The sequence below is a fragment of the Alosa pseudoharengus genome, unplaced genomic scaffold, assembly GCF_046254945.1.
Source record: "Alosa pseudoharengus isolate Yale_2024_CS ecotype anadromous, Long Island Sound unplaced genomic scaffold, YU_APseudo_1.1 YU_APseudo_1.1_scf_1, whole genome shotgun sequence".
Classification (NCBI taxonomy): Eukaryota; Metazoa; Chordata; class Actinopteri; order Clupeiformes; family Clupeidae; genus Alosa; species Alosa pseudoharengus.
In genome coordinates, this window is record NW_027468564.1 from 19513726 (window position 1) to 19531505 (window position 17780).

General features: G+C 38.7%; 2 long non-coding RNA genes across 2 annotated transcripts; both read left to right on the forward strand.

The window, feature by feature from the left end:
• The first annotated feature begins 1307 nt into the window (after positions 1-1307).
• LOC143122620 (uncharacterized) lies at positions 1308-3589 on the forward strand. The gene is made up of 4 exons (XR_012986745.1): positions 1308-1447; positions 2088-2155; positions 2399-2509; positions 2640-3589. It is a non-coding gene; the product is annotated as an uncharacterized LOC143122620 (long non-coding RNA).
• A 3423-nt stretch (positions 3590-7012) lies between these two features.
• LOC143126126 (uncharacterized) lies at positions 7013-9294 on the forward strand. The gene is made up of 4 exons (XR_012987394.1): positions 7013-7152; positions 7793-7860; positions 8104-8214; positions 8345-9294. It is a non-coding gene; the product is annotated as an uncharacterized LOC143126126 (long non-coding RNA).
• The last annotated feature ends 8486 nt before the right edge of the window (positions 9295-17780 follow it).

The window sequence follows — 17780 nt, forward strand, 5'->3', positions numbered from 1 at the left end:
GAAAAAATCCCTTACTTAAATAGGTCTTAGATAAATAAAAGGCACAATCAAATCTGTATTTAATTATGTATTATTTTCATTCACCATATTCATATGTTCATTTCTTATCATATTTCATTTGAACACAAACTTGTAATCAATACAGCTTTCAAAACATTAACTTTCAGGGTCCTATTTTGACCCAGCACAAAACTTATTCTTATCATGACGCAAAGCTTATTCCTACATGCATGTCCATCTCTTTTATTCAGCGATGCGCCAAGGGGTGTGGCAATTAACGACCTAAGGAGGGGTCTAACACATTATCTAAAAATCACTATTGTACACTAAAATGCACTACGCCACTGACCAAAGAGAAACCTAGTCAGAAATCCATGGCAAATTGTTTATATGTTATTTTAAGAGCGCATTATCAGCAGTGATATGGACGTGTGCACAACACACACTGCTTCTTTCGTCCAGGAACGCGCACCAGCGCACACAATTACATGAAATATGTCCCACAATTATTCAGTGAGAGGCAAGAGACAAATATGAACTACTAATTTAAAACTTAAAAACTCTTAAAGGGACACCAGGCAAGGTTTTCGTGTTAATTAATCATCTTCGTAAGTCGGTATATGGTTAAATGACTCGTTACAAGGCGAATGAAGACTCTCTCACCCGCCCTTACTGCCTGTAGGAAGAATATCCTGCTTGTAAGTTCAGTGTATCCTACCCGCCGACCGAAGCAGGCAGGCTAACAAAACGCTAGAGATTGTTGCAAACGTGTGTATAGGAAAAGAGCTTCAGACCGAGCTTGGGGGAGTTTCGTAGAGAAAAAGCATCAGGCTTGCCTGGTGTCCCTTTAACTGATCACTGACAGAGATTCAAAGATCATCAAAACACTGAAAGTTTAGAGATAGGCCGATAATTGTCTAACACAGCCAGATCCCCAACATTTAACAGGGGTGTTACATGTGAGGTTTTCCAATAGTTAGGAATAAGATTTTGCTCCAAGGACAAATTAAAAATATAAGTTTCTGCAGTTTATCTTTTTTATGATCAGTTTATCAAAGCTGACAGAACCACATCCCTGCACACTCTCAAAAATAGGGGTACGGTTGGGGTACATTTTTGTTCTTTTAGGTACAACTTTTGACCCTGTACCTTAAAGGGAACAAAATTGAGCCCCTAAAGTACTAATATGTACCGTTCCTGGATCATTAATGTACCTTTTCGCAAAGGGACCATATTTGTACCTAAGGGTACAAAAAGTACATGGCCTGTCACTCAAAAGTTGTTGGGGGAGGAGATTCTGGACGGGAGCAACCGTTATTTTCCCCCTCAACTTTGTTCATCTCACTCACCAAGAAATGGAGCAACTTTCAGTGAGGAGCTTGGTGTGAGAAAACACATGTGCAGGATGGAATAATCTTTGTGGAAGAGGAGGCAAAGCTATTCAGAGGTAAGGTGTAGTTGCAATTTATCGAAATTTGGTTTGTACATTGTAAATAGCCTACTGTTACAGTAATGGAGTCAGATTGTTGGCTTAAAGGCTAACATTAGCATTCGCTAGCAACTTAGCCTAGGTTAGCTATGAATTCAGATATTTTTAAATGGAGTTCAAACTCCTTCAATAATGCATGACTATCGTGATAAATGGTAAGGAAATGATTTGTGTGTGTGTTTTATCTACTATTTCCCATGTCAATGTTAAGTTTTTGTGGAAGCCATTAAAGCCAACTTTCACTAGCAATCATTATCCTAACTAGCTTAGCCCATAGATATATGAGCATATCCTAGCACTGTTAGCCATACATACTTGCTAACTTCCCTGAAAGGCTGGTTTAATATCAACGGTAGTGCAGGTGAAAGAAGCCTGGTAAGTGCATACATGCAGTAAGCATGATCACTCTCAACACTGTCATTTTGTTTAGGTGAAAATTAATTAGTTGAGTTGCCTATGTTCACCAGAACATCCTGGTTGTCATTGCTTATCTAGTTAGAAGCTAGAGGGAGCAACTCAGAACCATTCTATAATGTTATAAAGTTACTCAGAGCTTGATAATGGTCTAAAGTAAATCTAACGTTAATCCTTCTCACAGATACCCACCAAGGCAGAACATGGCCACTTGGAAGTAAGCTTACCTTTCCTAAAGGATCTAATGGCTACGTAAGTTACCCAACTTGGTGTTTTTTTTGTAATGGTATTTTTCTTATTGATGTTAAATACATATAGAAAAGTATTGCATAATAAATTATGCAAATTATAATAATACAGACAACTTTTTGATTTTTTTTTTGTCCAATAGCAATTTATATATTGGTTAAGATTATCTTTGTGCTATTTCATTGTTGTGTCATTTTGTTTAATTATATTATTCTATTGCATGGCATTTGTCTCTCAAACACATAGTGGAGCAGGCAGCTTTTGTTCATGAAGATACGGTGAAAAGGAGTAAGGAGAAGTTTGGGAGAGTCAGCCGGTCCATGGAACTTGTAATGAATCAACGCTGATCTATGCCAGGTGAGCAGATTCATATAGTTACATACATGTATTAGACAAGGTATTTTACACAATCTGTCTGAGGCTATTTATTTGTGTGGTTGAAAAAAATCTTATTCTGAGGTTTGTGTTTGCATTTTGCTTCCAACAGATGTAAAACCCCTGCTGTCATTGGTGAGGCTACCACTGCTATTGAAAATATGTGAACGTCCTGTAGATCAAGTAAGGTTCCAGTCTAAGTCAAAGTGGATATATGCAGAGGAACAGAAGTTGAAGAGGGGGAAAACAGCAGCCTCTACTGCTGTTGACCTTTACTTAGCACACTCTCCTGAAGAATATGTTGGATTTCTGCCAGTTTTTGAAATTGAACTTTGGTGCCTTTTGAGACTCTTGCCTTTTTAGTGGCTCGCCTCATGATTGGAAGGATTGGAGTGTGTTTTCTGATTGATTGATTTATTGGTGAGGTAATGAACATTGTAACAATATATTGTACATTTTTACAGGCTTGCTAATATTTCCCAAAGGCTTGCACATTGTTTTCTGAGATACTACTCTAAAATGTCGCTATATGACTCATTACATCACACATATCGTTCACTCAATTCTATGGTGTATGCACTGTGAATGAGATCTAAGATCATAGCTACTAAGTTACTGCAAGGACTTTGTTAATTTTGCAACGTGTAATGGTTATGGCAAGCAGATACTGTATTTTCATCACTGTCACATACACGAGTATTAACATGAACTTGAAAGCATACAAGGTTTGTTGGAGTAATTACTAGCTCAAATATTGGTATTTTATAGATCATATAAAGGTGTTATTAGTGCTATCGTGCAAATTAATATATTTTTTTCCTTCTGCGTATAAACACAATGTGGCTATTCAGGCAAAATATTGTAAACCAAAGTGTTTTATTATTTACACTTACATTAAGAGTCATAACATGTTTTACGTGAATATGTATATTGATATGGATATAAGATATTTTGATGTTTGATATGAATGTGTTTTTAATATGAACATGTTAACATTTATTGTACCTGTATTCATGTGAAGTATTGTGTGTAATATCCCCCCAGAATAAACATTTAAATGTACTTATTGGTTGTGCATATATTTTAGTTATACCACCTTAAATTTTCACTGGGGTTGTACCCTTGAAGTACAGAATAGTACCTTTTAAGGGTACTATGTGATAATGATATATACAGGTACATTTTAGTCATTGCAGGTACACAAGTGTACCTTGATGGCTAGGGTACACAAATGTACCTGCATTCATAGGTACAGTATTGTACTTCAAAAGGGTACTGCCCCAGCGACAAGCATTTGTACCGACTTAGGTACACACTGGTACTTCCATTTCTTAGAGTGCATGCTGAATGGTAAAAGCTATAAAGGAAATGCGTTTCTTGTCCTAGTTGCTTTATCTAAGAAAGATTCATCTGCTGATGATGTATTTGGGACTGATTTAAAAAGGTCAGCTCTTTGCCTCTGATGTAAAAGCACGCAGTATTACAATGTAACAACTATAGGTACCCACAAATACATAATGCAAGTACAATGATAGTACCTGATAGTACATGTTGTTACACAGGTGGTACCACCAGGGTGCGATTTGTGTAAAAACCAGAGGGGGGGATAATTATGAATAAGTTTGTACCCCCCCCCCCCCCCCCCAAAAAAAAAATAAATAAAAAATGAACGAACGATTCATAGCCTAGTAATGTCATGGCTACTAATACCCTATATTATTTTTGCCACCTTTGTAACATTTTAGTTTTAGTTTACCGTGGTGTATGACTTTAAACAGCGAGTGTGCTTGGTATGATGATCAGCTCCTCTAATGCAGGGTAGGACTACGTTTTGACAAGCATACAAATATATTGTATATTATGGCACTGAAGTCTTAAGTTAGTGAATTGGCTAACAGTGTTGCTTACACGCTGCGTAGGCTACGTGCATTCTCTCCTGCTGATTTGCGTTCAGTATAGCCAAGTAGCCAATATTGCAAAAGTTGAAAAAAGAAATGTGTTTATTGTAGCCTACAGAAAATAAATAGCCTATCATACTGTCAGTTAATTGCCTACAGTGCAGTAAAGAGTTTGGAGAGTAAAGTTATAGGGCAACTTGAAGTTTTATGAAAATGATTTACGAACCAGAACATAAAGACCATGAAGCTTCTATTTCTTGCAGCTGTTAAAACACCCGCTAGATAGTTTAAATACCCACCAACATTCGTTTTTGCAGTACAGATTATTTCTAAAAGTTATTTGTCTACTACTGGCTGATTTATCAAACGAGTGCTTTCTCGTTCGTCCTCCGCAAACTAAAGGTGTTTCGGTAGAGAGCCATTGAATAAGCGATGCCAAGCAATTTCTGTAACACTTTTTGTGACATTCAGCAAATATCTCCTCATTTAATGTAAGTTCCTTAGGACAATAGGCCTACGTTCTAGCCTACTCTACGTGCAGTTGTCCTCCATCTCAGTTGCATCAGTTTTCTAATTTTGAAGGTTCTAAAACATTATTATGCTTCACTGAATCCTTCTCGTTTTCTTTCATTTGTCCAGCTAACTTTTCCATTGAACCTAGCCATTTATGATGGATTACACACTCGACATTCTGAAATGTCCTGCACGATCAAGGCCAAATTAATTTATCACGCAGCCACTGTCTCAGCAGCATCAGTGCTGACGGTGACGGTGCGTTTCTTATGTCAGATTATTATGTAGACTAGCCTAGCCTACTAGACTGTTCTCACGTTGCAGCGCTTTACTTATATGAAGTAGCATTAATCAATATGAGGGGCAGAGGGGGATAAATGTTGTCCCCCCCGACGATAAAAATAATTTAGCAGAGGTAGGGATAGGAAAACCAGAGGGTGGGAAATCCTCACCATCCCCCCCTACAAATCGCACCCTGGGTACCACTGTACCTAATTAGGTACACTGTAACAGCGACACATTAAAATAAAGTGTTACCTTCCTAATATTAAATCAATTGCTAAAAAAAAAAAAAAATTATATGATAGACATAGACTTTGACAAATTGGTATGCAAGGTACACTTTACATATAGAGCTACACCTCCTCCCTTGTTTTATATCTGCGCAAAATACGTTGTAACCATTAATAGGATCGGATATCATTATCATCATTATCGGAGATGGACTTTTTAAGTCTCAAATAAGGCAAACACTTGTGGAAGTTGCCCATATTCTAACCAAGTCCAATTTAGGTGCTACGCGACGAACATTTAAATGCACAACGCTCAGGCCAGATCTGTTTGAGAAATCTAACGGTGTGTACAGACATTCAGGTTCTGGTCCTGGGTTAGGCTGAACATTTCCACCCAAAAGAAGTAGGCCTATGCCTAGAAGTAAGTCCTGTGTAACATGTACAAACTTCAGAGAATCACAAGATCTTGTGTCCAAGACGATGAAATTGTCCTTAATCACAAACATATAGGATATAAACAAGAGAAAGGTCTGCAGGTGGAATGCTCTTGCTGAGGAGCGCGTGTTTGCAGTGCCACCGCTGGCCATTTGGTGTCCATTAGCCTTATTCACGCGGCGACCAAAACGAGGCGTTTATTATATTAAAAAAGTAGCTATCAGTTATCAACAATGACAAGCCAGCCAGATCCGGCCTCTATCCCTCTCATGCGCGCCCAGACGCGTTCCCAATTAAATGAAGAATACGTTAGATCTTAGTGGAGATTGAGAGAGAACTCAAAAATATAATCCTTGTGTAGCATGATGTTGTGCATATTACCATTATTTTCTAAGAAGATTAAATCAGTTTAGAGTAAAGCTATGTATTGGCTAAATGTTGGTCCCCTATCCTTGGTGCCCTATACGCACAGTGCGTGATGCGCGTGTGGTAGCGGCGCCACTGTGTACCTACAGCACTGTGTACCTATGCGCGTGCTTTTTATAGAAAGAAATGCGTCCGCAACGAGTCCCTCTCTTTTATATTGCACGAGTCAAGAAGTTCACATTTAAAATACAAATGACAACCAGATTACCTGTAAAGTTATAATGATCGCAAGCAGCCTGACCAGAGTCCAACAAGGAAGAGACGGAGAGCCGACGGTACGCACAGGTAAATCCACTGCTTGTGAACGACGACTGTGTACGACACTATGGGTATTGTGATAGGTAATTGGAATACGACATTTGGGGAAGGGTATCGGCTAATTGAGACAGGAGATAAAGGCTTGTTGTCTGAGGCACTCGTGAACAGGTGGAACATCCAATGGAGATAGAGACTGCGATTGCAGGTAGCGCAGCACACTCTCAAAAATAGGGGTACGGTTGGGGTACATTTTTGTTCTTTTAGGTACAACTTTTGACCCTGTACCTTAAAGGGAACAAAATTGAGCCCCTAAAGTACTAATATGTACCGTTCCTGGATCATTAATGTACCTTTTCGCAAAGGGACCATATTTGTACCTAAGGGTACAAAAAGTACATGGCCTGTCACTCAAAAGTTGTTGGGGGAGGAGATTCTGGACGGGAGCAACCGTTATTTTCCCCCTCAACTTTGTTCATCTCACTCACCAAGAAATGGAGCAACTTTCAGTGAGGAGCTTGGTGTGAGAAAACACATGTGCAGGATGGAATAATCTTTGTGGAAGAGGAGGCAAAGCTATTCAGAGGTAAGGTGTAGTTGCAATTTATCGAAATTTGGTTTGTACATTGTAAATAGCCTACTGTTACAGTAATGGAGTCAGATTGTTGGCTTAAAGGCTAACATTAGCATTCGCTAGCAACTTAGCCTAGGTTAGCTATGAATTCAGATATTTTTAAATGGAGTTCAAACTCCTTCAATAATGCATGACTATCGTGATAAATGGTAAGGAAATGATTTGTGTGTGTGTTTTATCTACTATTTCCCATGTCAATGTTAAGTTTTTGTGGAAGCCATTAAAGCCAACTTTCACTAGCAATCATTATCCTAACTAGCTTAGCCCATAGATATATGAGCATATCCTAGCACTGTTAGCCATACATACTTGCTAACTTCCCTGAAAGGCTGGTTTAATATCAACGGTAGTGCAGGTGAAAGAAGCCTGGTAAGTGCATACATGCAGTAAGCATGATCACTCTCAACACTGTCATTTTGTTTAGGTGAAAATTAATTAGTTGAGTTGCCTATGTTCACCAGAACATCCTGGTTGTCATTGCTTATCTAGTTAGAAGCTAGAGGGAGCAACTCAGAACCATTCTATAATGTTATAAAGTTACTCAGAGCTTGATAATGGTCTAAAGTAAATCTAACGTTAATCCTTCTCACAGATACCCACCAAGGCAGAACATGGCCACTTGGAAGTAAGCTTACCTTTCCTAAAGGATCTAATGGCTACGTAAGTTACCCAACTTGGTGTTTTTTTTGTAATGGTATTTTTCTTATTGATGTTAAATACATATAGAAAAGTATTGCATAATAAATTATGCAAATTATAATAATACAGACAACTTTTTGATTTTTTTTTTGTCCAATAGCAATTTATATATTGGTTAAGATTATCTTTGTGCTATTTCATTGTTGTGTCATTTTGTTTAATTATATTATTCTATTGCATGGCATTTGTCTCTCAAACACATAGTGGAGCAGGCAGCTTTTGTTCATGAAGATACGGTGAAAAGGAGTAAGGAGAAGTTTGGGAGAGTCAGCCGGTCCATGGAACTTGTAATGAATCAACGCTGATCTATGCCAGGTGAGCAGATTCATATAGTTACATACATGTATTAGACAAGGTATTTTACACAATCTGTCTGAGGCTATTTATTTGTGTGGTTGAAAAAAATCTTATTCTGAGGTTTGTGTTTGCATTTTGCTTCCAACAGATGTAAAACCCCTGCTGTCATTGGTGAGGCTACCACTGCTATTGAAAATATGTGAACGTCCTGTAGATCAAGTAAGGTTCCAGTCTAAGTCAAAGTGGATATATGCAGAGGAACAGAAGTTGAAGAGGGGGAAAACAGCAGCCTCTACTGCTGTTGACCTTTACTTAGCACACTCTCCTGAAGAATATGTTGGATTTCTGCCAGTTTTTGAAATTGAACTTTGGTGCCTTTTGAGACTCTTGCCTTTTTAGTGGCTCGCCTCATGATTGGAAGGATTGGAGTGTGTTTTCTGATTGATTGATTTATTGGTGAGGTAATGAACATTGTAACAATATATTGTACATTTTTACAGGCTTGCTAATATTTCCCAAAGGCTTGCACATTGTTTTCTGAGATACTACTCTAAAATGTCGCTATATGACTCATTACATCACACATATCGTTCACTCAATTCTATGGTGTATGCACTGTGAATGAGATCTAAGATCATAGCTACTAAGTTACTGCAAGGACTTTGTTAATTTTGCAACGTGTAATGGTTATGGCAAGCAGATACTGTATTTTCATCACTGTCACATACACGAGTATTAACATGAACTTGAAAGCATACAAGGTTTGTTGGAGTAATTACTAGCTCAAATATTGGTATTTTATAGATCATATAAAGGTGTTATTAGTGCTATCGTGCAAATTAATATATTTTTTTCCTTCTGCGTATAAACACAATGTGGCTATTCAGGCAAAATATTGTAAACCAAAGTGTTTTATTATTTACACTTACATTAAGAGTCATAACATGTTTTACGTGAATATGTATATTGATATGGATATAAGATATTTTGATGTTTGATATGAATGTGTTTTTAATATGAACATGTTAACATTTATTGTACCTGTATTCATGTGAAGTATTGTGTGTAATATCCCCCCAGAATAAACATTTAAATGTACTTATTGGTTGTGCATATATTTTAGTTATACCACCTTAAATTTTCACTGGGGTTGTACCCTTGAAGTACAGAATAGTACCTTTTAAGGGTACTATGTGATAATGATATATACAGGTACATTTTAGTCATTGCAGGTACACAAGTGTACCTTGATGGCTAGGGTACACAAATGTACCTGCATTCATAGGTACAGTATTGTACTTCAAAAGGGTACTGCCCCAGCGACAAGCATTTGTACCGACTTAGGTACACACTGGTACTTCCATTTCTTAGAGTGCAGGGTTTGGGCCAGAGTTAGGAGATTCCAAGAAAAAGTTGGAATGCCATAGTCACTAAGTAGGCTATCATACCCAATTATGTCCTACATCTGAATCGCATCATCAAGCGCACGGTTAGTCTGAACACAGTGTGTAAAAATCCTTCCACTTCGCAACCGATTATGTTTGGGTTATGATGATATCACATTATGATTGCATACACGACTAATCATCGATAATTGTATAGGCCTACTAAACGTGTGCGAGACAAATTGGGGAAATAAAAAGGGTAACACAGACGCAGGCTCAACCTATAGTTTTGTAGCCTATAGCCTACTTGCAACTTACCTTTAGTAGCTTATAGAACTTCTGACGGGAGATTCAGACTCCAGTGCAGTTGTTGCAGAATGGTAGATAAGCGTGCAGTGCAGACCCTAAAGAGGAAAAACATGAAAATGAAACTGACTGCGCTGCTTATAAAACACTAGCGGTTTTACTGACGACGCACACATTACGTGTACCTCTCCAGGCAACAAAGTAAAATTGAATGTTTGCGGTAGATTTGCAGCAAACTTGTGTGTGATTTGTGGGAAACAAATGAGTTCATGAGGAAATATTGTCAGAAGTTTGCCAATGTTCGCCGCTAGTGGCAAATGTTGGCCACTAGTGGCAAATGTGTTCGCCAGTGATTTGCCACACACACTTTGCCAATAATGGCAAACTTCAGTGAACTTCTGCTAACAACCTAATTTGCATATGACATTGCTGCAAATTTGCTGTAACATTGCCAACAGTCCACGGCAACTATTTGCTAGAGACCTACTTTGCGTATGAAAAATATTATTTTATATTAGACTATGAGATCATGTGTCTGTAAAACCTGACTTGCCTTTCAAGTGTGGCCAATGGGAGCTGCCTTGGTCCCCTGCTCTTTTCCTTATGTTTCTGTAAGTCAGCATAATGTAAACTTCCACAGCTATGCAGATGATGCCCAACTGTACATTTCTGTGGAGCCAATTACCCAGATGACCTTTGCTTTTGGTTGGACCAAAATCACAGCGAGACATTGTTCTTAGTAATCTTGGGAACCTGGCACACAGGTCAAACCAAAAGTAACAAGCCTAGGTGTCATCTTAGATGCTCACTATGTTCTACTGCTGCTTCATTGAATCATCATTGGTCATTTCTTTTAGCTAGAACTTCCTGAACCAAATTGTGAGGTGGGCTAGTAGGCTGATTGGAGAGCCACAGCTGAACCTAGATTCCCTACACAGTAGGCAGCTACAGAGGCTAGTTGGGTCGATCTTAGAGGATGGATCCCACCCACTATACGGTGAATTTCAGCCTCTCCCACCAGGCCGCAGGTACAAAATGCCTGTCTGCAAAACTAAGAGATACGAAGGCAGTTTTGTTCCCTCAGCAGAATGTAAAATATGCACTTAGCACTAAGGCTATTGTAAGACTGCATACTAATGTATTTAACATATTGACTGCACAGCCTTTAATATATTTATTAATTTATTCTGGCTTAGCTTATTGTATATGCTATAATGACTTTTATTCTGCATTGTATCCCCTGAATTTTGATACTAATAATATTTATGCATACTTATTTATGTCTGGAGCACTACTGTCATGTCACTGTCTTCTGTCAATGTTGTTAATGTCATCTATGTGTGTGTAAGCAACCTACCTTTTATACCTGCAACCAAATGTACCCTTGGGTACAGATGAAGTCACCTTACCTTACCTTAGATGCGGAGTTGAGCTTCAAGCCCCATATCAGTAAAGTTACTCCGACAGCCTATTTCCACCCGAGAAACATTGCCAAAGTGCGGCCCTTTTTAACTCAACAAGATGCAGAAAACGAATCCATACGAACGAATCCATCCAGACAGTTTTCTGTGAATATCTTGAGAACCGTAGGCCCTAGGATGACCAATTTTTTCCGTATGTTTGCCTCCAGGGGTCATCTTAACCCATTCCATGTGCACACATGTGCATAAACAGATACACACGCACACACATACATTCACAGTAATCATACGTATGGCACATTCTCACACAGTAGACATATGTACGCATGCATGCACATGCACAAACACAGGCACATACGCAGGCACACACACAAGCACGCACACACACACACACACACACACACACACACACACACACACACACATAAACATAAACATGTACACGCACACATGCACACAAGAATTTCTCAGAATTATGAACAGGCAAGATGGGGGTGGGGTTGTATAAAATAAATTTTACATGTGAAATCTATGAACTAATCATGTTTTGGTACTTGTTGTCTAGCAGATACCAGTGAGAATTGAGTGTGGATAATGCAATTTAGTGAGACAGTTAGAATCATATAGGCCTTTCAGCGTGATTTTTGTGGAAAACATGTGCTGGACTGGGCGGCGGTCATATTTTGTACCGCTCTGCGGTACATCTAGTTGCCATTGGGTCTGATTGGTCATTATCAGGGGGATTTTTGGGGACCCTTGTCAGCTGCTAGTGCTAGGCCCTTAAAATCGTCCTAATTTTGAAGTCCCAAACTGTGCGTACACACCAATTGCTTTGGGTATAGAACTAAACGTACACTATGCAGGTTTAGGTAATTTTGGCTACTGTAGAGCCATGGAGGTATTAACTGGAGAGAGTGACTAAATCTATTTCAATGGCCCATGCTAGGCTGGCTACTTCACAGCCATCTCCGCAGCCATCTTTATGAAAGTTGCGTTTCATGGGTGCTTGTTTCTGGCACCAGCTAGAATTAGCCATTTAGGTTCCACGTTACAGACAGAGACAACTTAAGGTACAGCCAAAGTCCTTTTAGGCAAGCCCCTCCACTCGGCGGACATATTGCAACGCTTTTTGGGAACTTATCGGGCATCTATTTCAGCAGAAAGTCTTGAAGGCTTCACGACACCAACCTTGCTCCAGCGGCGAGATCACAACACATGATTGGCACAATGTCTTCACAACACAGCACATGATTGGCTCAATGTATTCACAACACAGCACATGATTGGCTCATTGTATTCACATGTCGATGTTTTGCCGAGGAAGAGCTGGGATATGTGAAGACAACTGCCATATTGGCGTTACAAACTAACCCCATACATTTCTATGGAAGATTTTTTGAGTGCTGTGTCTCCTCATTAGAAAGTCTCTGGTACAGTGGTATGTCGTTGATGAAGATTGGATATTCCCTCAGAGGAAAATAAGTTGTTCGTGAACGTGCCACACCTACCCTCGTTATAGGCACACATTTATTTCATTGGTTGGGACAACATTTAGGGAATGGTGGTAGAAGTTTGCCCTGTGTCTCCAAGTCATAGGCTATGTGATGTTCATATGTGATAATAAAAAAATATGAATCAACATTAAGTAAGGATTCACTTTAGGGTACACAAACAATGATCCCTATCTGCTTTGGACTGGCTGTACAAGGCTATTAACCCTTTGCAGACCGCGCCGAACATTCCATTTTTTCATACTCAATGGCCTTATGGCACAAAAAGGCTTATTGTGTGATTATGCTACATGACAGAGATATAATTTACCCACCATTATAGTCAGGAGAAATAGCCCTTTCAAATGGTATAAAATATAATTAATAATTTTGAGGAGAACACACATATTATTTTAAGAATATCTTTAAAATTCAACCCCAAAAAACACAAAACTATCAGTTTGTCAAGATTAATCTCATTTTTCCCCCAATTTCTGTTGTAGATAGAGAAAAACTTAGAGTGTATGGGAGATTCACAATTTTGTCCTCTACTCAGTGATGAAAACAGAATCAATGTATCACCTTTTGTTCAAAAGTTATGATACATTTATTAGACCTTTGCAGACGGCACGAAACATTCCGTTTTTTCATACTTGATGCCCTTGTGAGACAAAAAGGCTTATTGTGTGGCCATGCTACATGGCAGAGATAAGATATACCCACCATTGTAATCAGGAGAACTAGCCCTTTAAAATGGCACATATCATAGTTAATAAGTTTGAGGGTAACACACATTGTTTTTAAACAATACCTTCAAAATTCAACATCAAAAAACACGAAAATATCAATTTGTCAAGATGAATCTTACTTTTCACCTAATGTCTATTGTAGATATAGTGTGTGAAAGATAGTCAGTGTTGTGTTCTCCTCAGTGAAAGAAACAGAATCAATTTATCACCTTTGGTTCAGAAGTTATGATTAATTTACTCATAACTGCAAGTCGCAGTAACAAGTAGAATTTTTAAAGAGTAGGATGTTTTCCTTTCCTGGTCTGACATCTGACCAAAAATACACAGATATAATGGTCATGTAACAAATATAAGATGTTTTACCATAAAAACAAGATGCATAGCTAAATATAGGATGTCTTACTGTACTCTGAAGAGGCAAAATCAATTGTGGGGAGGAAAGATAAAGGCTGAAATAAAGACTAGGCAGATGGTAACTGCTTCTCCGTGTGCTTCATTCTACTATGAAAACAAGAATACACTGGCACATGTGTTAGGTTTACGAAAGAGGAAATAAATAATTTTATTTAGATAAGTCTTTAACAATTTAATTAAATAATCAGAAACAACAACTTCAGGTAAATATCATAAACATATGTTTACAAACAAGCAGTAACTATTAGAACTACAAGAATGACAAGACAACAGTATAACAAAGATCAACAAAATACATATTGAACAAAGCATCAATTCATATTATAGCATAACAAAGCATCAATTTACATTCACACATATAAACAATTAAAACATTAGAAGAAATTCAATACATTTAACAACCATACAGCATTTAATTCGATACAATATATAATTATCGATGTCATTTGCCCTACACATAAGGTGACACACTAACGCCGCGAACACACACACACACACACAAACATGCTTACCCATCTGATGATGACGGGAGATTACTCTCCTCCTCTAGCAAATCATTGTCTTCCTCTTCATCCAGAAACTACCCATCCATGTCCCATGTCCATGCCATTGTGGTCCTTGGGGTCATGTTTGCCATCAGCAGTCGGCTGCTTTCACCTCAGTTGCACGTACTTCTCTAAAATAACAAAAAATCACAGGTCTGATAGTGAATAGGTTGTTTAGTTTTATTTTACATTACTTCCACATAATCTTAATCACCACCAACCATGACTCTTTTCACTAAAAGTATTTTTGTCACTGGAGGACTCCAATATTGCTTGGAGAGGTAACATTAGTCTCAGAGCTCACTATAAGTGTTATTGCCTTGGTTAAACCATACATAGCATACCAGCTTACAAGCAAACATTGATTCATGAACATGAGTCAGGAGATATGACAGAAAACATCTAAACAGGGTATGCATACACATACACACCGTGCATAGGCTACTGCAGTTGCGTAAAGACAAATTACCCCCAGAAAATTGTGTCGACGAGTAGGCTTGGGTGTGTCGAGCTCCCATCATAGTTAGCCACCCAAAAACCTCATAATCGTAGCAGCCAACCTTACAGCCTAAAAGTTAAACAATACTAAGACACATTTCTAACAAATCTTCAGTCATGTATTGATGAAAACAGCAGTCAATGAATAAAATCCTTAGCATCCAAATCCTTGCTACACCATCGGTGATCAACAGTCTTCACGTCGGTAACATAACATTAACGTTGTCATTCATGTCAGATGTTTCTATCTAAGTAAGCTAAGCAACTTGGCTACAAACAACTGTAAATTGTGTTATACATATTACGAAGGAATGAAAGGTTTATTTGACAATAAAATACCGATTAGGTGTACTTGACATAAAGTTGCCAGTCATGAAGCACGGTAGTGAACTTTATCGCGACTACGCGTCAAGGACATGTTGCAGCCTCTCCTGATGCTAACGTTACCTAACTTAGCTAGTTTTCTGTATCATCAGATGACAAGCAAGCAACATCGTTCAAAATAGAACAAATCGTTAGTTTCAGTCCTAGTAGGTCTGTAATCTTGGTTGACATATAGTAACCCCCCAAAAATGATTGAAAATAATGAGTTTACTAAAGATTACGGTGTGCTAAAATACAAGCTGTCATATCAGCTGAAGTGAACTTCGCGCCACAAATCCCTTAACCAATCATATCGCCAGAAAGCCTATGATGTGACGTTTTTGAGGAAGTTTTCATTGATAAAATTGGTTGGGGTATGGCAGAGTTATTAGACTGAACGTCATCGGTACTGGGGTACCGAAATAGGAGAATTCCAGTGTGATATTGATCTAAAGTGTATTGAAACATGATACCGAGTGTGAACGTATGTCTCATAGCCCATCTTGGCTTGTCCCCTGCACTCCAAAATCTGGCGCTAGTTAGCCGATGCTACCAACAGCTTTTTCAATGGTGGTGCTTCGGCATCGGGCTAGCCATGCAAATAAATCACTGTTTTACACCATTTACCATTAAAGTCGAGCGACGAGTAAGAATGAACAGGTATGATAAGGGCAGGCGCGCAGGAAGACATTTTCGGCAGGGGGTGCGGATGCGGCCGGGGGGGGGGGGGGGGGGCTGACAGTTCGCACAACCTACGCAACAAGCGAACTCCAAAGACCAGCGATGAAAAAATAATATACATAAATATCTGTGTAAATGCGTACGTACAAACTAAAATATTATTTGCCTAGTGCAATCAATGTAAATTGTATAATATGGATAATATATCCATTGTCAAACTGTCTGTTAAAACAAAGAGCTCGCTGCGCCAGGATGGTGTTAGATGACAATGTTTATTTTAAAAACTACCACAAGTAGCCTAGGCTATGCCTAACAATTCATCAAAATAAAAAAGGAATAAAGCATGCACATCCAAAGTATTAAGTTGTGTGCTGGACAAAAAGGTAAAAAATGGAAGAATGAAAAAAAGTCCGCTACAGCAGCTCCCAACAAATGCTTAATTTATTGCGACGTTTCGGGCACTCGCCCTTGATCAGAGGGCTAGTGCCCGAAACTTCGCAATAAATTAAGCATTCATTGGGAGCTGGTGCAGGTGTAGCGGACTTTATTTCATTCTAACAATTCATCGAAACCAGGTTAAATCACATAACAGAATGATCATGAGCATACAACAATTAGGCTACTGTGTGAAATATACAGAACATGCAATAGCTAATTACTTTCGTAATCACAAACACATCAAATAAAAGCGACAGGCTCCCATCTGGGCCTGCACGGCGGCAGGAAAAAGAAGACGGAGATGTGACAGAATGATCATCAACATCATACAACAGTGCGTAAAATATACAGAACATGCAATAGACCAATTACTTTCTATAGCAATAACAAACGTAAAGTTGGAGATGTGACAGAATGATCATTAGCATCATACAGCAATTAGTGCGTATATATACAGAACGTGCAATAGCCCAATTACTTTCTACAGCAATCACAAACACATACAATTAAAGTATGTATACAAAAACGATATAGGCTTATTATTAAAATTATCCCTTTCTTCATCTCACAACCCAAACATGTCATACAAAATGTCGTGGAACAGAAACAACAACCAGAGATTTTCATAAACTATCATTTTATTGTCATCGAGGTTTTAAAGCTTCGCCACCAGGGGGTGCTGCAGCACCTGCCGCACCCCCACTTCCCGCGCCACTGGATAAGGGATCAGATTCCAAAAATAATTCAGTGGAAATGCATGGATTCTAGTTTCTTCCAGTAGCAGCAACTGGAATCCATGCATTTCCACTGAATTATTTTTGGAATCTGATCCCTTATCATAACTGTTCATTCTTACTCATCACTCGACTTATCGTGACTAAATTCAAGATGGCTGCAAACGCTAAACTTCGTGAAGATACTGTCTGTATAAATCGTCTTGTAAGTAAACTACCAGTGCTTTTTCAAAGTTCTCAATGTCTCGTTTTAAATGTCAGGGCCCTCGGAAGTCTACCAATGAAGTGTGGAGATACATTGAGCGTCGTAAATGGTGTAAAACAGTGATTTATTTGCATGGCTAGCCCGATGCCGAAGCACCACCATTGAAAAAGCTGTTGGTAGCATCGGCTAACTAGCGCCAGATTTTGGAGTGCAGGGGACAAGCCGAGATGGGCTATGAGACATACGTTCACACTCGGTATCATGTTTCAACACACTTTAGGTCAATATCACACCGGAATTCTCCTTTAAGTGCGCAATATGTAGGCTATCCAAAGAAAATGACTATAATTAAGTA